General features: G+C 48.5%; 1 protein-coding gene across 1 annotated transcript in view; it reads left to right on the top strand.

The window, feature by feature from the left end:
* Positions 1-1,986: 1,986 nt before the first annotated feature.
* Positions 1,987-20,079, top strand: part of LOC124041683 (zinc finger and BTB domain-containing protein 46-like) — a 224,966-nt gene continuing 206,873 nt past the window's right edge. The window contains exon 1 of the mRNA XM_046359552.1: positions 1,987-2,388. The gene's annotated coding sequence lies outside the window, so the exon portion shown is untranslated. The remainder of the gene's footprint in view (positions 2,389-20,079) is intronic.

Below are 20,079 nucleotides of genomic sequence, written 5' to 3'. Positions count from 1 at the left end.
AGCACGGCCAGGTGGACTGGGGACAGCAAGGAGTCATCATGTCAGGTAGTCCTGGGGCATGGTCCTTGGGCTCAGGTCCTCCGAGAGAGAGAAAGAAAGAGAGAAGGAGAGAATTAGAGAATGCGCACTTAGATTCACACAGGACACCGAATAGGACAGGAGAGGTACTCCAGATATAACAAACTGACCCAAGCCCCCCGACACATAAACTACTGCAGCATGAATACTGGAGGTTGAGACAGACAGACAGACAGACAGACAGACAGACAGACAGACAGACAGACAGACAGACAGACAGACAGACAGACAGACAGACAGACAGACAGACAGACAGACAGACAGACAGACAGACAGACAGACAGACAGACAGACAGACAGACAGACAGACAGACAGACAGACAGACAGACAGACAGACAGACAGACAGACAGACAGACAGACAGACAGACAGACAGACAGACAGACAGACAGACAGATAGATAGATAGATAGATAGATAGATAGATAGATAGATAGATAGATAGATAGATAGATAGATAGATAGATAGATAGATAGATAGATAGATAGATAGATAGAGACTGTGTGACATACATACTTAATCCACATTGCCCAACAACCTCCCTGATCCGGCCCTCGGCTCCCAGCCCGATGAAGAGTGCTTCTTACCCCCTGCTGTGCCACACGCACACACACAAACACACGCACACACACACAAACACACACACACACACACACACACACACACACACACACACACACACACACACACACACACACACACACACACACACACACACACACACACACACACACACACACACACACACACACACACACACACACACACACACACACACACACACACACACACACACACACACACACACACACACAGTCTCATTATCCTTACTTCCTCTTCACACGTACAACACAGACACACCTGCCATTCCTCACTTCCTCTAAACAACACCGACTTTGCCCGCTTCCCCCCATGGCTCTCCCTGGCATAACACACCTCATCTGTCCTGTCCTGCAACTCTCCCTACATCCCCAAGACACTCTGGACCTCATTCTGAAAAGTTCACAAATGTTCTGTCCGTCTGTGCTGTAATGTCAGATTTAGCAACGAGACAAGCTTGGGTGAGAGCACTGAAATGGCTCCAAAAAGAAGGCTTCATATCTGATTGTGATAGACAATGAAAAGATATCAGTGGATGTAAAAAAACCAACAAAACAACAAACATATCACCTACAATTGACATGGATGGCATTTTTTGGATGTCGCTAATGTATTCTTCAATCTGGGTAACTATGATATAATTGGTGAATTCTGTTTTGAAGGGTTGCCCAACAGGTCCATCTGTCTGACTGCTGGGTGGTTTTCCTGTTTTACCACAAGAGGGTGTAGCTTGGTCCTTGCCTTTCGTTCAAACCACACAGAGTGGACAGAGCTTGTCTTCTGTTCTCACTAACACCCACATACTGTCGATCACTCGTGTTTAGACCCCTGTGTAGACAAGCACATGCTTCTTCATGTAATAGCCTACTCACTCAGCCATTAAATATGGAAACTCTCGCATAAAACTGTATTACCATGAGGTTGTCTCAATTCAAATAAAACACTCTTTTGCAGCAGTATATATTTATTGAAGAAACTCTTGAAATATGACACAGATACTGTAGATATAGGCAGAGCAATGCATCTCGTGTGTATTATTGCACATTATAATGATATGATATCACACATTACACACACTATTTCATTTCTATTGTTGTCCTGTCCATATGACAAGCCCGTTTAGCATAATAATAGCAATATTAATAATAATACATTCATATTATTACTATTTTTATTGTTCATGACACACTGAACACACACCACAAATAGCCTACTATTTTCTTGATTTCATGATTTCACGTCGTGCTACTCAATTGCAATAATGACACTACTATTTATTTGAGCTGTCAGATATGTGGGAGAGTGCCTGGGGGGGTTGGTCGCTGATAGAACGGTGTGTGTGTTGCTCGTGTTGCTTCATTTCCTGAGTCTGCCCAAAGACAGGGAGATACGGGGACACAGAGCCAGTGAGAGAGCGCCCTAGGGAAAGAGAGGGAGAGAGACAGACACAGAGGGGGAGGCTGGTTCCTGATACCAAGACAAGGAAAAGCAAGGGAGGGACAGAGAGAGAGAAAAGGCTGACGGAGACCGGGAGAGAGGGGGAGAAAACAGGGGAATAACATTTAGAGACACCAAAGGCGTAGGGGAGGAAATAATAGATTACTGTGTTCTTCTGAACACCCCCCTTTCGTTCTCTCTTTCGCGCAGTCACACCAGATTGGACTCCAAAGAATCTCCACCGCGTCTACCCCAGACCCCATGGGTTAACAGGTAGGCTATGTCGCCCGTGCTCTTTCATTGTATTTCCTTCACCACCCCTTCCGTTTCAATTCAATATTGTCAATAATGTTGGTTTCATACTGCGATCCTCTGAAAAGCTTTACGTGTCTCCTTTTACAACAATTTAATGTGATTACTATTTTTTTTTTTGCTGAGATGGTGAGCGTTGCTGCGCGCCCATTATAACCATTGAACAATTGTAACTCTTCTTAATGAATGTCACAAGTTGAAGCGGTGTATCGTGACTTTTACCATTAACGGGTGGTTTTCGGTGTGCCTGCATCGCGTCACGGTATCATGTCAGAAGTGTGTTTTGACAGCTCCTCTGCGCGATGCGTTAGAGCGACATGCTGGAAGTCCTGTCCTCTTTTTGTGTTGCCGAGATACGTGACACGCCAGATGTCTACTTACGTGATTGTTTCTTGTTGTTCATTGTGAGATGCTGTCATTTGATAATGGACAGTGGAATAATTGAACACGTGCATTTTGGGTAGGGATTGGGGAAACAAGACATGGGCTAAAGGCTAAAGAATATAATCGAATAAAACGCTGTAATCTTATGGCGAGTCGTTTTCACTGTAATAAAGCCCTCCGTCACCGAATGTATCCATAGACCCTGAATATTGAGGCAACTGTCAAAGTGATGACCTCAATTTTAGGCTTTAAAGGGATTGTCACCCCACTGGGCTAGAACGGGTTGAATCAACGTTTCCACGTCATTTGAGGAAAAAACATTCAACGTGATGATGCTGAATCAACGTGGGAAAAGTGATTGGATTTGCAAAAATAATTTCAGATATTTTTTCACTTAAGTTAACTTCTGAACCCAAATCCAAAAACACAGTGACATTTTTTGTTGTTGATTTCCAGTAGAATTGACATTAGTTTGACAACTCAATCAAATGTAAATCAAACGTAGACGTTGAACTGACTGGACGCAGATAGCTGCCACTGATCGTGATGCCCTGGTTGTAGTATCCGTTCTTTGAGGTCACTCGGGGGTATTTCAAATGAAATGTTAGCAGCTTGGCAGGCAAGGGCTTAACCCCCCTTCTCCCACTACTCCTCCCTTGGTTAACCTCTGAAAGAGCTTTTCTCCAGCTGGACATTTGTGCTGTGTCAACCCTCGACCCTAAAGTACCAGACGAGAGAGGGGGATTTCAGGCTCCAGACTTGTAAGCGCTGCGCGATGTACATCTGATCCGTCCGCAGGCGCTTCTTGAGTTGACTGGATGTGTGGCGTTCAGGGTCTTCCTTTGAGGCTGAAAGAAACCGAAATGCCAGGCCAAACTGCTGATATGCTTTGCCTGTCTCTCTTGGCCTGTTATTGTGTACGTCTCCCTCACTGTCTGCCCCCTCAACGTGGTTGGTTCCCTCTTCCTCCATTTTCTACTGTGCTCAGAATATGAAATGGGAACAACCCCACTTTGCTCATACGCTGACAACACCACAATGGTCGCGTTCCCCTGCTCAGTGGCCGTTCACTATAGGAAGCCACTCACTTCCAACGGAAGGAAAGCGAGAGAAGCTGAGGAGGCAGGGGTCCGTTGAGTGGTGCGAGCATGGGCCAGGGGGCTAACGTTGGGGAAAGCTGAGTTTTATTCAAATCCTCTGCGATGTCGCGAAATGAGTGACTAATTGAAGCTCACCATAGCGTCCAGTGACGTGCAGTCAGAGTTGAAAGCATAGGCAGAGTTTACCCTGTGTTAATCTAACAAACTGTTATGAAAAGCCAAGGAAAAATGACATTGTATAAACGATTGTCATTCTTTTTTGTGTCCAATTTTTTCCTTCTTCAATTATTCTGTAGTTTTTTTATGCTCAAAAGCTCAATATTTGCTAAACCTGCCAGGAAAGGTGCCAAAGTCTATTCATATATATATACATATATACACATATGTCTATTCATATATATTTACATATATATACATACGTCTATTCATATATATATATATATATATATATATATATATATATATATATATATATATATATATATATATATATATATATATATATATATATATATATATATATATATACATATACATTGATTCGTCTATTCTTATATATTTACATATATATATATATATATATATATATATATATATATACATACGAATCTATTCATATATATATATATATATATATATATAAATATATAAGAATAGACATATATATACATACGTCTATTCATATATATATATATACATATAGCCTTCCTTTCCATCCATATAGCCTTTCTTTCCATTGATTCAAAGTCTATTCATATATATATATGATATATATATATGTATATATATATATATATATATATACATACGAATATATATATATACATATAGCCTATATATCATATATATATATATATGAATAGACGTTGAATGGATGGAAAGAAAGGCTATATATATATATATATGAATAGACGTTGAATGGATGGAAAGAAAGGCTATATATATATATATATGAATAGACGTATGTATATATATATATATATGAATATTGATATGGAAAGAAAGGCTATATATATATAATAGAATGGATGGAAAAAAAGGCGTATGTATGAATAGACGTATGTATATATATATATATATAATATATATACATATATATACATACGTCTATTCATATATATATATATACATATAGACTTCCTTTCCATCCATATAGCCTTTCTTTCCATTGATTCAAAGTCTATTCATATATATATATGATATATGGATGGAAAGAAAGGCTATATATATATATATATGAATAGACGTTGATTCAAAGAAAGGCTATATATATATATATATATATATATATATATATATATATATACATATATATATATATATGTCTATTCATATATATATATATACATATAGCCTTCCTTTCCATCCATTCAAAGTCTATTCATATATATATATATATATATATATATATATATATATATATATATATATATATATATATATATATATATATATACGTCTATTCATATATATATCATATATATATCATATATATATATATATATATATATATATATATATATATATACATATATCCATATATATATATATATATATATATATATATATATATATATATATATATATATATATATATATATATATATATATATATATATGAATAGACTTTGAATCAATGGAAAGAAAGGCTATATGTATATGTATATATATATATATATGAATAGACGTTGAATGGATGGAAAGAAAGGCTATATATATATATATATGAATAGACGTTGAATGGATGGAAAGAAAGGCTATATATATATATATATATATATATACATATACATATAGCCTTCATTTCCATCCATTCAAATCCATTCCAATTGTTTCCTGACTCCAGTCACTGTCAATGGACAGGGTCAGCATCGGCCTTGCTGTTTTGCCTGACATTTGTTGCACTGAGACGATTTCATATTTTGCACATGCGTATTACCTAAACATATTGTGTGGGTAAGCCTGGGGTATGCTCTGCACATTTGGGCGTGTTTACATAACACACCCAAATGCTGAACTAAGCTAGCTAACTAGCCAAAACAACCTGACAAACTATTTTCCAAGTTGGATTTCCAAGGAACACTAAGGTATAATTCAGAGGGAGACTAACACCTGCGCTTCCTGACCTTCATCAGAGGAAGGGACAGAAAATCATCCGATTGAATGCACCACACTCAGCCTGACAGACACAGCAACCCGGAGCAGTCAGTCGATCAGAGACGAGAGGAGAGAATTGTTTTACAACATTTTGGTCAATATCAGTGTTCAAATGAAAGCTATATTTGATTGTTTTGTCATCCTTGGCCCTACTTGGCTGTCACCGAGAGGTCCACCCTGATGGAGAGACGAATGGACTGTATTTTCCTTAGGCTATTGCTATGCTTCCATCATTTCATGCATGAATGTAAAGCAGTTCCACCTCAAAAAGCTGTTTGAATGGTCTAAAAAACTTAAGGCGGACTAATAAAGAGAGAGAACAAACCATTATCAATAGAGAAATGGAATGAGACGTTTCAAATAACCTATCCTCATATTAGGCCAATCGTCAAAGCTTAAAGACAAAACAGTAGCTTATTTCCCAAATATTCTATACTAAGAAGGTGTTGTCCTAATGTTGCCGCTTTCAAAACGAATAAGAAGGAAAGTCTATTGCCTAAGCCTGGGCATTGGCTATTCTCAATCGCGAATAAACGTGAGCTGTAGCCGATGTGAGTTGTACCTTTAAACAGGTCAACATTCACAAGGCCGCAACCTGTCCCTGACTGAGTCTGTAATACCAACATGTTTCATGCAGACCACCATAGTCCCTGTGCACAAGAACACTAAGGTAACCTACCTAAATGACTACCGACCTGTAGCACTCACGTCTGTAGCCATGAAGTGCTTTGAAAGGCTGGTCATGGCTTACATCAACACCATTATCTCAGAAACCAGATGATGCAATCTCTATTGCACTCCATACTGCCCTTTCCCACCTGGAAAAAAGGAACATCTATGTGAGAATGCTATTCATTGACTACAGCTCAGCGTTCAACACCATAGTGCCCTCAAAGCTCATCACTAAGCTAAGGACCCTGGGACTAAACACCTGGCTCTGCAACTGGATCCTGGACTTCCTGACGGGCCGCCCCCAGGTGTTAAGGGTAGGTAACAACACATTCGCCACGCTGATCCTCAACACGGGGGCCCCTCAGGGATGCATGCTCAGTCCCCTCCTGTACTCCCTGTGCACCCATGACTGCATGGCCAGGCACGACTCCAACATCAATATTAAGTTTGCCGGCTACACAACAGTGGTAGGCCGGATCACCGACAACGATGAGACAGCCTAATGGGCGGAGGTCAGAGACCTGGCCAGTTGGTGTCAGGACAAAAACCTTTTCCTCAAGGTGATCAAGACAAAGGAGGTGATTGTGGACTACAGATAAAGGAGGGCTGAGCACGCTCACATTCTCATTGACGGGGCTGTAATGGAGCAGGTTGAGAGCTTCAAGTTCCTTGGTGTCTACATCACCAACAAACTATCATGGTCCAAACACACCGAGACAGTCGTGAAGAGGGCACGACAAAACCTATTCCCTCTCAGTAGACTGAAAAATTTGACATGGGTCCTGAGATCCTCAAAAGTTTCCACAGCTGCACCATCGAGAGCATCCTGACTGGTTGCATCACTGCCTGGTATGGCAACTGCTCGGCCTCCGACCACAAGGCACCCAGTATATCACTGGGGCCAAGCTTCCTGCCATCCAGGACCTCTATACCAGGCGATGTCAGAGGAAGGCCCTAAAAATTGTCAAAGACTCCAGCCACCCTAGTCATAGACTGTTCTCTCTGCTAACGCACGGCAAGCGGTTCTGGACCGCCAAGTCTAGGTCCAATAGGCTTCTTAACAGTTTCTACCCCAAAGCCAAAAGAGTCCTGAACATCTACTCTTATGGCACCCAGACTATTTGCATTGACTCTGTAGCGGTACCCCCTGTATGTAGCCTCGCTACTGTTATTTTACTGCTGCTCTTTAATTATTTGTTATTTAAAAAAAATATATATTTATATTTTTTACTTAACAGTTATTTTTCATAAAACTGCGTTGTTGGTTAAGGGCTTGTAAGTAAGCATTTCACTGTAATACCTGTTGTATTTTGCGCTTGTGAAATGTTTATTTTTTATTTGATATGTTTTATTTTCACTCATTTCGATTGTCAATAGACATTTCGTCAGAACCTTATTTATTTTATATGTGTGTGTAATGATATTTAAATATTATATGTGTGCGTGTGTGTGTGTGTGTGTGTGTGTGTGTGTGTGTGTGTGTGTGTGTGTGTGTGTGTGTGTGTGTGTGTGTGTGTGTGTGTGTGTGTGTGTGTGTGTGTGTGTGTGTGTGTGTGTGTGTGTGTGTGTGTGTGTGTAACGGATGTGAAACGGCTAGCTTAGTTAGCGGTGTGCGCTAAATAGCGTTTCAATCGGTTACGTCACTTGCTCTGAGACCTTGAAGTAGTAGTTCCCATTGCTCTGCAAGGGCCGCGGCTTTTGTGGAGCGATGGGTAACGATGCTTCGTGGGTGACTGTTGTTGATGGTGTGCAGAAGGTCCCTGGTTCGTGTGTGTGTGTGTGTGTGTGTATTTGCGTATGGTGCATTGGAAGAATTGTAAATCCATTGTGAAAGGATATGAATGAAATTGGTATTTTAGTGCCTCCTATTGGTTGTAACTGTGAATGGTAGAGGTCTATGGCTGAGCTGAATTGAGCAGTGTGTCAATTTGTTGGATAATGGGAAATATGATGCTATAAGAGGCTATTTGTTGTGTATCTTGGCTACATTGGTATTTACATTTGGTCAGAATTGTTTCAATTTCGGTTAAGAGACAATGACACTCTAGTTGTTGGAGCTATCTGTTGTATGGTGAACTTGGGCTTCATTAAGGTTTATTTGCAAGTAAATCTGGCTTTAATAATAGCTCGTACCTACCCAGCTAACGACCTCACTGCACGCAACTGCCTAAATCGTGTGTCTGATCCAATCGATCCGACAAGTGTCTGCTATTACGTTATTCCCCAACTAGCCTACAACCCATTGCGTTTAGATCGATTAACTGTTAGTTCTATCTGTAGCCTTACACATTTAAACACAAATTTCACGCTGTTATTTGGTCTCCCCCTTTAAATATCACCTCCTCCTTGATTGAAACATTACCTAAATATGCACCACAGTAAACTATGGCACACCTGTTAGTACATTATTATGTTATAAACAATTATAAATGCTATTCATTTAAAGCCATATGGCTTCCGAGTGGCGCAGCGGTCTAAAGCATCTCAGTGCAAGAGGCATCACGCAGTACCTGGTTCGAATCCAGGCTGCATCACATCAGGCCGTGATTGACAGTCCCGTAGGGCGGCGCACAATTCATCTTGGTTTGGCCGGGGTAGAACATCACTGTGAATAAGAATTTGTTCTTAATTGACTTGCCTAGTTAAATGAAGGTAAAATAGAACATTAAGAATGACGTTTATTATATACTTGCTAAATGAACCAGTAATACCATTCAACCTTTTGAAAATCCCAAACAAAACACTTGTGTCAGACGAGGCTTACTGTAATTAGAAGAACGCTTGTGATTTCTATATCTATGAAAGGAGGAAAACTAGTAAATGAGTTGAAACGATAGGCTGTCACAGGTAGGTGCCATTATTAGCCAAATGAATGGTGTAAAATGGAGAGATGGTCAGAGAGAGGAGAGGCACACAATGCCAGGATGGAATACTATGACATTTATTTGGAGGAACCCTCGTTAAAGTATGGAACCCTGGAGGTGTCCTAATTTAGGAGATGTCAAGTCCTGAAGTCAGTACGCAACCCTCGTGAACAGTGACGTCTTCAAGTGGGTCGTTATCACCAAGGTGTACGCTAAAAAAGAGAGGCTTCTTTAAACCCTCCATCTGTGTGCACTACAGGAATGAGTAGCCTGTGTTGAGCAAATAAGGGGGAGGGGAGGGGCTCAAGGGCTTTACACTTGTACAGTACACTTGTCAGTTGTGTGTGCTTGCGTATGTGTGTGCTTGCGTATGTGTGTGCTTGCGTATGTGTGTGCTTGCGTGAGTGTGTTGAAGCCATAGGGGAGGAGGCAAGTGTTAAATAGACAGGTTGTTAATCTGAGCATTCGCACGGAGAGAAGAATTTGGTGGAGGAGGTTGCTGGTGGTTAGAGAGGGGGAGAGGGTAGGGAGAAAAGAGAGGGGAGGCAGACGGAGAGAGAGGGGGAGAGGGTAGGGAGAAAAGAGAGGGAGGCAGACGGAGAGAGAGAGGGGAAGAGGGTAGGGAGAGAAGAGAGGGGAGGCAGACGGAGAGAGAGAGGGGGAGAGGGTAGGGGGAAAAGAGAGGGAGGCGGACGGAGAGAGAGAGGGGGAGAGGGTAGGGAGAGAAGAGAGGGGAGGCAGACGGAGAGAGAAAGGGGGAGAGGGTAGGGAGAAAAGAGAGGGGAGGCAGACGGAGAGAGAGAGGGGGAGAGGGTAGGGAGAAAAGAGAGGGAGACAGACGGAGAGAGAGAGGGAGAGGGTAGGGAGAAAAGAGAGGGGTGGCAGACGGAAAGAGAGAGGGGGAGAGAGTAGAGTGAGAAGAGAGGGGAGGGGAGGCGGGTGGAGAGAAAGAGGGGGAGAGGGTAGAGAGAGAAGAGAGGGGAGGCAGACGGAGAGAGAGAGGGGGAGAGGGTAGGGAGAGAAGAGAGGGGAGGCGGACGGAGAGAGAGAGGGGGAGAGGGTAGGGAGAGAAGAGAGGCGGAAGGAGAGAGAGAGGGGAGAGAGTAGAGAGAGAAGAGAGGGAGGGGAGGCGGGTGGAGAGAGAGAGGGGAGAGGGTAGAGAGAGAAGAGAAGGAGGCAGACGGAGAGAGAGAGGGGAGAGAGTAGGGAGAGAAGAGAGGGGAGGCGGACGGAGAGAGAGAGGGGGGGAGAGTAGAGTGAGAAGAGAGGGGAGGGGAGGCGGGTGGAGAGAGAGAGGGGAGAGGGTAGAGAGAGAAGAGAAGGGAGGCAGACGGAGAGAGAGAGGGAGAGAGTAGGGAGAGAAGAGAGGGGAGGCGGATGGAGAGAGAGAGGGGAGAGGGTAGGGAGAGAAGAGAGGCGGAAGGAGAGAGAGAGGGGGAGAGAGTAGAGAGAGAAGAGAGGGGAGGGGAGGCGGGCGGAGAGAGAGAGGGGGAGAGGGTAGAGAAAGAAGAGAGGGGAGGCAGACGGAGAGAGAGAGGGGGAGAGGGTAGGGAGAAAAGAGAGGGAGGCAGACGGAGAGAGAGAGGGGGAGAGGGTAGGGAGAAAAAAAAGAGGGGAGGCGGACGGAGAGAGAGAGGGGGAGAGGGTAGGGAGAGAGGGGAGGCGGACGGAGAGAGAGAGGGGAGAGTGTAGGGAGAGAAGAGAGGGGAGGCAGACGGAGAGAGAGGGGGAGAGGGTAGGGAGAGAAGAGAGGGGAGGCAGACGGAGAGAGAGAGGGGGAGAGGGTAGGGAGAAAAGAGAGGGGAGGCAGACGGAGAGAGAGAGGGGGAGAGGGTAGGGAGAAAAGAGAGGGGAGGCAGGGAGGAGAGAGGGGGGAGGGTAGGGAGAAAAGAGAGGGGAGGCAGACGGAGAGAGAGAGGGGAGAGGGTAGGGAGAGAAGAGAGGGGAGGCAGACAGAGAGAGAGAGGGGAGAGGGTAGGGGAGAAGAGAAGGGGAGGCAGACAGAGAGAGAGAGGGGAGAGGGTAGAGAGAGAAGAGAGGGGAGGGAGGCAGACGGAGAGAGAGAGGGGGAGAGGGTAGGGAGAAAAGAGAGGGAGGCAGACGGAGAGAGAGAGGGGAGAGGGTAGGGAGAAAAGAGAGGGGAGGCAGACGGAGAGAGAGAGGGGGAGAGGGTAGGGAGAAAAGAGAGGAGAGGCAGACGGAGAGAGAGAGGGGGAGAGGGTAGGGAGAAAAGATAAGGGAGGCAGACGGAGAGAGAGAGGGGAGAGGGTAGGGAGAAAAGATAGGGGATGCAGACAGAGAGAGAGAGGGGAGAGGGTAGGGAGAGAAGAGAGGCGGAAGGAGAGAGAGGGGGGAGAGAGTAGAGAGAGAAGAGAGGGGAGGGAGGCGGGAGAGAGAGAGGGGGAGAGGGTAGAGAGAAAAGAGAGGGGAGGCAGACGGAGAGAGAGAGGGGGAGAGGGTAGGGAGAAAAAGAGGGGAGGCAGACGGAGAGAGAGAGGGGGAGAGGGTAGGGAGAAAAAAGAGGGGAGGCGGACGGAGAGAGAGAGGGGGAGAGGGTAGGGAGAGAGGGAGGCGGGCGGAGAGAGAGAGGGGGGGAGAGGGTAGGGAGAAAAGAGAGGGGAGGCAGACGGAGAGAGAGAGGGGGAGAGGGTAGGGAGAAAAGAGAGGGGAGGCAGACGGAGAGAGAGAGAGGGGGAGAGGGTAGGGAGAAAAGAGAGGGGAGGCAGACGGAGAGAGAGAGAGGGGGAGAGGGTAGGGATAAAAGAGGGGAGGCAGACGGAGAGAGAGAGGGGAGAGGGTAGGGAGAAAAGAGAGGGGAGGCAGACAGAGAGAGAGAGGGGAGAGGGTAGGGAGAAAAAGAGGGGGGCGGACGGAGAGAGAGAGGGGGAGAGGGTAGGGAGAGAGGGGAGGCGGATGGAGAGAGAGAGGGAGAGGTAGGGAGAGAAGAGAGGGGAGGCAGACGGAGAGAGAGAGGGGGAGAGGGTAGGGAGAGAAGAAGAGAGGGGAGGCAGACGGAGAGAGAGAGGGGAGAGGGTAGGGAGAAAAGAGAGGGGAGGCAGACGGAGAGAGAGAGGGAGAGGGTAGGGAGAAAAGAGAGGGGAGGCAGGCGGAGAGAGAGAGGGGGAGAGGGTAGGGAGAAAAGAGAGGGGAGGCAGACGGAGAGAGAGAGGGGGAGAGGGTAGGGAGAAAAGAGAGGGAGGCAGACGGAGAGAGAGGGGGAGAGGGTAGGGAGAAAAGAGAGGGGAGGCAGACGGAGAGAGAGAGGGGGAGAGGGTAGGGAGACAAGAGAGGGGAGGCAGGCGGAGAGAGAGAGGGGAGAAGGTAGGGAGAAAAGAGAGGGAGGCAGACGGAGAGAGAGAGGGGGAGAGGGTAGGGAGAAAAGAGAGGGGAGGCAGACGGAGAGAGAGAGGGGGAGAGGGTAGGGAGAAAAGAGAGGGGATGCAGACGGAGAGAGAGAGGGGGAGAGGGTAGGGAGAGAAGAGAGGGGAGGCAGACGGAGAGAGAGAGAGGGGAGAGGGTAGGGAGAAAAGAGAGGGGAGGCAGACGGAGAGAGAGAGGGGAGAGGGTAGGGATAAAACGAGGGAGGGGAGGCGGGCGGAGAGAGAGAGGGGAGAGGGTAGGAGAGAAAGAGAGGGGAGGCAGACGGAGAGAGAAAAGAGGGTAGGGAGAGAAGAGAGGGGGGAGGCGGATACGGAGAGAGGAGGGGGAGAGGGTAGGGAGAGAAGAGAGGGAGGCTGACAGACAGAGCACTGGGGAGTGCTTAGTGTATGTGGTGAAGAGAAGTTGGGAGGCGTGTGGAGAGTGTGTGGGTGTGGGTGTGTGAGTGAGAGTGGAGGCAGACGGTGTGTGTGTGTGTGTGGGTGTGTGTGAAAAGTGTGTGTGTGTGCAGACGGAGTGGGTGGGGGGAGGGGTGGGAGTTCTCAGGCTGAGGCTTTACGGGAGTGGGGGAACTGTGTGGTAACAGGTTAGGAGGCTTTAGCTGAGAAGAGAGGGGGAGAGGGTAGGGAGAAAACAGAGGGAGGCAGACGGAGAGAGAGAGGGGGAGAGTGGGAGAGAAGAGTGGGGAGGCGGACGTGAGTGAGAGAGGGGGTGTGGGTAGGGAGAGAAGTGTGTGTGTGTGGAGAGAGAGAGTGTGTGTGTGTGAGTGAAGAGAGGTGGTTCGGGGAGGTCCCCTGAGAGAGTGGGGAGTCTGTTGAGAAAGAAGTGCTGATGGGAGGCCCCTGTGAGTGTGTGAGGGGGAGTTGGCTAGGTGAAAAGAGAGGGGAGGCTGTGTGTGTGTGAGTCTGTTGGCTAGGTGCTGATGGGAGTCCCCTCTGTGTGTGTGTGAGTCTGTTGGCTAGGTGCTGATGTAGTCCCCTCTGTGTGTGTGAGTCTGTTGGCTAGGTGCTGAGGGAGTCCCCTCTGTGGGTGTGCAGTCTGTTGGCTAGAGGGGGAGATGTAGTCCCCTCTCTGTGTGTGTGGAGTCTGTTGGCTAGGTGCTGATGTAGTCCCCTGAGAGGGTGTGAGAAAAGAGAGGGGTGAGTCTGGGAGAGAGTGAGTCTGTTGAGAAGAGAGTGGAGATGTAGTCCCCTCTGTGTGTGTGGGGGAGTCTGTTGGCTAGGGCTGATGTAGTCCCCTCTGTGGGTGTGAGTCTGTAGGGAGAAAAGAGATGTAGTCCCCTCGGAGAGTGTGAGAGGGTGTTGGTAGGGAGAAAAAGAGGTGTCGGACGGAGAGTGTGTGTGGGAGTGGGTAGGGAGAGAGGGGTGTGGGTGGAGTGTGTGAGTGGGTGTGGTAGAGTGAGAAGAGAGTGTGCAGTGTGTGTGAGTCTGGGCTAGGGTGGGTAGTCCCCTCTGAGGGTGTGGCAGTCTGTTGGCTAGGTGCTGATGTAGTCCCTCTGTGTGTGTGTGAGTCTGTTGGCTAGGTGCTGATGTAGTCCCCTCTGTGTGTGTGTGAGTCTGTTGGCTAGGTGCTGATGTAGTCCCCTCTGTGGGTGTGAGTCTGTTGGCTAGGTGCTGATGTAGTCCCCTCTGTGTGTGTGTGAGTCTGTTGGCTAGGTGCTGATGTAGTCCCCTCTCTGTGTGTGGAGTCTGTTGGCTAGGTGCTGATGTAGTCCCCTCTGTGTGTGAGTCTGTTGGCTAGGTGCTGATGTAGTCCCCAGACAGTGTGTGTGAGTCTGTTGGCTAGGTGCTGATGTAGTCCCCGGAGAGTGTGTGTGAGTCTGTTGGCTAGGTGCTGATGTAGTCCCCTCTCTGTGTGTGTGAGTCTGTTGGCTAGGTGCTGAGAGTCCCCTCTGTGTAGTGTGAGTCTGTTGGCTAGGTGGAGTAGTCCCCTCTGTGTGTGTGGGAGTCTGTTGGCTAGAGTGCTGATGTAGTCCCCTCTGTGTGTGTGGGGAGTCTGTTGGCTAGGGAGAAAAGAGAGGGGAGGCCCTCTCTGTGTGTGTGAGTCTGTTGGCTAGGTGCTGATGTAGTCCCCTCTCTGTGTGTGTGAGTCTGTTGGCTAGGTGCTGATGTAGTCCCCTCTCTGTGTGTGTGAGTCTGTTGGCTAGGTGCTGATGTAGTCCCCTCTCTGTGTGGGTGAGGGTTGGCTAGGTGCTGATGTAGTCCCCTCTGTGTGTGTGGAGTCTGTTGGCTAGGGAGAGCTGATGGGGAGTCCCCTCGGTGTGTGTGAGTCTGTTGGCTAGGTGCTGATGTAGTCCCCAGACTGAGTGTGTGTGAGTCTGTTGGCTAGGTGCTGATGTAGTCCCCTCTCTGTGTGTGTGAGTCTGTTGGCTAGGTGCTGATGTAGTCCCCTCTGTGTGTGTGTGAGTCTGTTGGCTAGAGTGCTGATGTAGTCCCCTCTCTGGAGTGTGTGAGGGTGAGTCTGTAGGGAGGTGCTGATGTAGTCCCCTCTCTGTGTGTGTGAGTCTGTTGGCTAGGTGCTGATGTAGTCCCCTCTCTGTGGGTGTGTGAGTCTGTTGGCTAGAAGAGATGTAGTCCCCTCTGTGGTGTGTGAGTCTGTTGGCTAGTAGGGAGTCCCCTCTCTGTGTGGGGAGGCAGACGGTTGAGAGAGGGGGGAGATGCTGTAGTCCCCTCTGGGTAGGGAGAAAAGATGTAGTCCCCTCTCTGAGTGTGAGAGTCTGTTGGCTAGGTGCTGATGTAGTCCCCTCTGGTGTGTGTGAGTCTGTTGGCTAGGGAGTGCTGATGTAGTCCCCTCTGAGTGTGTGTGAGTCTGTTGGCTAGGTGCTGATGTAGTCCCCTCTCTGTGTGTGTGAGTCTGTTGGCTAGGGTGCTGATGTAGTCCCCTCTCTGTGTGTGTGAGTCTGTTGGCTAGGTGAGATGTAGTCCCCTCTGTGTGTGGGGAGTCTGTTGGCTAGGTGCTGATGTAGTCCCCTCTCTGTGTGTGTGAGTCTGTTGGCTAGGTGCTGATGTAGTCCCCTCTCTGTGTGTGAGGGGGAGAGGGTAGGGTGAAAAGAGAGGGGAGGTGACGGAGAGAGTGTGGGGGAGTCTGGGCTAGGTGAAAAAAGAGGGGAGTGGACGGAGTGTGTGAGTCTGTTGGTAGGTGAGAGGGGAGTCAGACGGAGTGTGAGTGTGGGAGAGGGTAGGGAGAAAAGAGAGGGGAGGCAGATGGAGAGAGAGAGGGGGAGTCTGTTGGTAGTGATGCGAGATGTAGTCCCCTCTGAGTGTGTGGGAGTCTGTTGGGAGAAAAGAGAGGGTAGGCAGATGGAGTGTGTGTGGGGGAGTTGGCTAGGTGCTGATGTAGTCCCCTCTGTGTGTGTGTGAGTCTGTTGGCTAGGTGCTGATGAGAGTCCCCTCTGTGTGGGGAGTCTGTTGGCTAGGTGCTGATGTAGTCCCCTCTGTGTGTGTGAGTCTGTTGGCTAGGTGCTGATGTAGTCCCCTCTGAGTGTGTGTGAGTCTGTTGGCTAGGAGAGAAGATGTAGTCCCCTCGGAGTGTGTGTGAGTCTGTTGGCTAGGTGAAAAGATGTAGTCCCCAGACGGTGTGTGAGAGTCTGTTGGCTAGGGAGCTGATGTAGTCCCCTCTGGAGTGTGTGAGTCTGTTGGCTAGGTGGGAGAGAAGAGATGTAGTCCCCTCTGTGTGGAGTGAGGGGGTTGTAGAGTCTGTGAGAGAAGAGAGGGGATGTAGTCCCCTCTGTGTGGTGTGAGTCCCGGGCTGAGTGAGTGAGGGGAGAGGGTAGGTGAGAAGAGAGGGGAGGCAGATGGAGAGAGTGTGTGAGTCTGTTGGCTAGGTGCTGATGTAGTCCCCTCTCTGTGTGTGTGGGGAGTCTGTTGGCTAGGTGCTGATGTAGTCCCCTCTGGAGTGTGTGAGTCTGTTGGCTAGGGAGCTGATGTAGTCCCCTCTCTGTGTGTGTGAGTCTGTTGGCTAGGTGCTGATGTAGTCCCCTCTGTGTGTGTGAGTCTGTTGGCTAGGTGCTGATGTAGTCCCCTCTGAGAGAGTGTGAGTCTGTTGGCTAGGTGCTGATGTAGTCCCCTCTGTGTGTGTGTGAGTCTGTTGGCTAGGTGCTGATGTAGTCCCCTCTCTGTGTGTGTGAGGGGGAGTTGGCTAGGTGCTGATGTAGTCCCCTCTCTGTGTGTGGGAGTCTGTTGGCTAGGTGCTGATGTAGTCCCCTCTGATGTGTGTGGGGAGTCTAGGTGCTGATGTAGTCCCCTCTCTGTGTGGGAGAGTTGAGAGGGCTGAGTCCCCTCTCTGTGTGTGTGGGGAGTCTGTTGGCTAGAAAAGAGATGTAGTCCCCTCTCTGTGTGTGTGAGTCTGTTGGCTAGGTGCTGATGTAGTCCCCGGAGAGTGTGTGTGAGTCTGTTGGCTAGAAAAGCTGATGGAGTCCCCTCTGGAGTGTGTGAGTCTGTTGGCTAGGTGAGATGTAGTCCCCTCTGATGTGTGTGTGAGTCTGTTGGGTAGGTGAGAAGAGATGTAGTCCCCTCTCTGTGTGTGTGAGTCTGTTGGCTAGGTGCTGATGTAGTCCCCTCTCTGTGTGTGTGAGTCTGTTGGCTAGGTGGGATGTAGTCCCCTCTCTGTGTGTGGGAGTCTGTTGGCTAGAGAAGAGATGTAGTCCCCTCTGGTGTGTGTGAGTCTGTTGGCTAGGTGCTGATGTAGTCCCCTCTCTGTGAGTGTGTGAGTCTGTTGGCTAGGTGAGATGTAGTCCCCGGAGTGTGTGAGTCTGTTGTGAGGGGGAGTCCCCTCTCTGTGGGAGAAAAGAGTGCTGATGTAGTCCCCTCTCTGTGTGTGTGGGAGTCTGTTGGCTAGAGTGCTGATGTAGTCCCCTGTGTGTGTGTGAGTCTGTTGGCTAGAGGTTAGCTGATGTAGTCCCCTCTCAGTGTGTGAGAGTCTGTTGGCTAGGTGCTGAAAAGTAGTCCCCTCTCGGAGTGTGTGTGGGTCTGTTGGTAGGGAGATGAGTCCCCTGGTGTGTGTGAGTCTGTTGGGGGTGCTGATGTAGTCCCCTGGTGTGTGAGTCTGTTGGGTGAGGTAGTCCCCTGTGAGAGAGAGTGGGGAGAGGGGAGGGTGAGTGAGTCTGTTGGCTACGGTGAGAGAGTAGGGGGAGAGAGTGTGAGAGTCTGTTGGGGGAGGTGGGCTGAGAGTCCCCTCTGGTGTGTGTGAGTCTGTTGGCTAGGTGCTGATGTAGTCCCCTCTGTGATAAGTGTGTGTGCTAGTGAGGTTGGGGTTGCAGGCTGATCTCTGTGTGTGTGAGTCTGTTGGCTTAGTGCTGATGTAGTCCCCTGTGTGTGTGTGTGAGTCTGTTGGCTGGTGTGTGTAGTCCCCTCTGTGTGTGTGTGAGTCTGTTGGCTGGTGCTGATGTAGTCCCCTCTGTGTGTGTGTGAGTCTGTTGGCTAGGTGCTGATGTAGTCCCCTCTGTGTGTGTGTGTGAGTCTGTTGGCTAGGTGCTGATGTAGTCCCCTCTCTGTGTGTGTGAGTCTGTTGGCTAGGTGCTGCTGTAGTCCCCTCTCTGTGTGTGTGTGTGTGTGTGTCTGTTGGCTAGGTGCTGATGTAGTCCCCCTGTGTGTGTGTGTGAGTCTGTGTGTGTGTGTGTGTGTAGTCCCCTGTGTGTGTGTGCAGTGTGTTGGCTAGGTGCTGATGTAGTCCCCTCTCATGTGTGAAGTCTGTTACTCCCTCTGGGCTGATGGGCTGAACTGTGTGGTAACAGGTGTGAGTCTGTTGGCTAGGTGCTGATGTAGTCCCCTCTCACAGTGTGTGAGTCTGTGTGAGTAGTCCCCTCTCTGTGTGTGTGTTGGCTAGTGTGTGTGTGTCTGTGTGTGTGTGTGAGTTTGTTGGCTAGATTCTGATGTAGTTCCCTCTGTGTGTGTGTGTGTGTTCGAGTCCCCTCTCTGTGTGTGTGAGTCTGTTGGCTAGGTGCTGATGTAGTCCCCTCTGTGTGTGTGTGAGTCTGTTGGCTAGGTGCTGATGTAGTCCCCTCTCTGTGTGTGTGAGTCTGTTGGCTAGGTGCTGATGTAGTCCCCTCTGTGTGTGTGTGAGTCTGTTGGCTAGGTGCTGATGTAGTCCCCTCTGTGTGTGTGTGAGTCTGTTGGCTAGGTGCTGATGTAGTCCCCTCTCTGTGTGTGTGAGTCTGTTGGCTAGGTGCTGATGTAGTCCCCTCTCTGTGTGTGTGAGTCTGTTGGCTGAGGTGCTGATGTAGTCCCCTCTCTGTGTGTGTGAGTCTGTTGGCTAGGTGCTGATGTAGTCCCCTCTGTGTGTGTGTGAGTCTGTTGGCTAGGTGCTGATGTAGTCCCCTCTCTCTGTGTGTGTGAGTCTGTTGGCTAGGTGCTGATGTAGTCCCCTCTCTGTGTGTGTGAGTCTGTTGGCTGTGTGGTGCTGATGTAGTCCCCTCTCTGTGTGTGTGAGTCTGTGTGGTGCTGAGTCTGTGTGTGTGTGTGGCTGATGTGATGTAGTCCCTCTCTCGTGTGTGTGTCTGTTGGCTGGTGCTGATGTAGTCCCCTCTCTGTGTGTGTGAGTCTGTTGGCTAGGTGCTGATGTAGTCCCCTCTCTGTGTGTGTGAGTCTGTTGGCTAGGTGCTGATGTAGTCCCCTCTGTGTGTGTGTGAGTCTGTTGGCTAGGTGCTGATGTAGTCCCCTCTCTGTGTGTGTGAGTCTGTTGGCTAGGTGCTGATGTAGTCCCCTCTCTGTGTGTGTGAGTCTGTTGGCTAGGTGCTGATGTAGTCCCCTCTGTGTGTGTGTGAGTCTGTTGGCTAGGTGCTGATGTAGTCCCCTCTCTGTGTGTGTGAGTCTGTTGGCTAGGTGCTGATGTAGTCCCCTCTCTGTGTGTGTGAGTCTGTTGGCTAGGTGCTGATGTAGTCCCCTCTGTGTGTGTGTGAGTCTGTTGGCTAGGTGCTGATGTAGTCCCCTCTGTGTGTGTGAGTCTGTTGGCTAGGTGCTGATGTAGTCCCCTCTCTGTGTGTGTGAGTCTGTTGGCTAGATTCTGATGTAGTCCCCTCTCTGTGTGTGTGTGTGTGAGTCTGTTGGCTAGGTGCTGATGTAGTCCCCTCTCTGTGTGGCTTTGTGTTAAACTGCCACATC

This window comes from Oncorhynchus gorbuscha, linkage group LG08 (genome assembly GCF_021184085.1).
Source record: "Oncorhynchus gorbuscha isolate QuinsamMale2020 ecotype Even-year linkage group LG08, OgorEven_v1.0, whole genome shotgun sequence".
Classification (NCBI taxonomy): domain Eukaryota; kingdom Metazoa; phylum Chordata; class Actinopteri; order Salmoniformes; family Salmonidae; genus Oncorhynchus; species Oncorhynchus gorbuscha.
The sequence above is the reverse complement of the archived record's forward strand: the minus strand, read 5'-3'. Positions and strand labels throughout refer to the sequence as shown.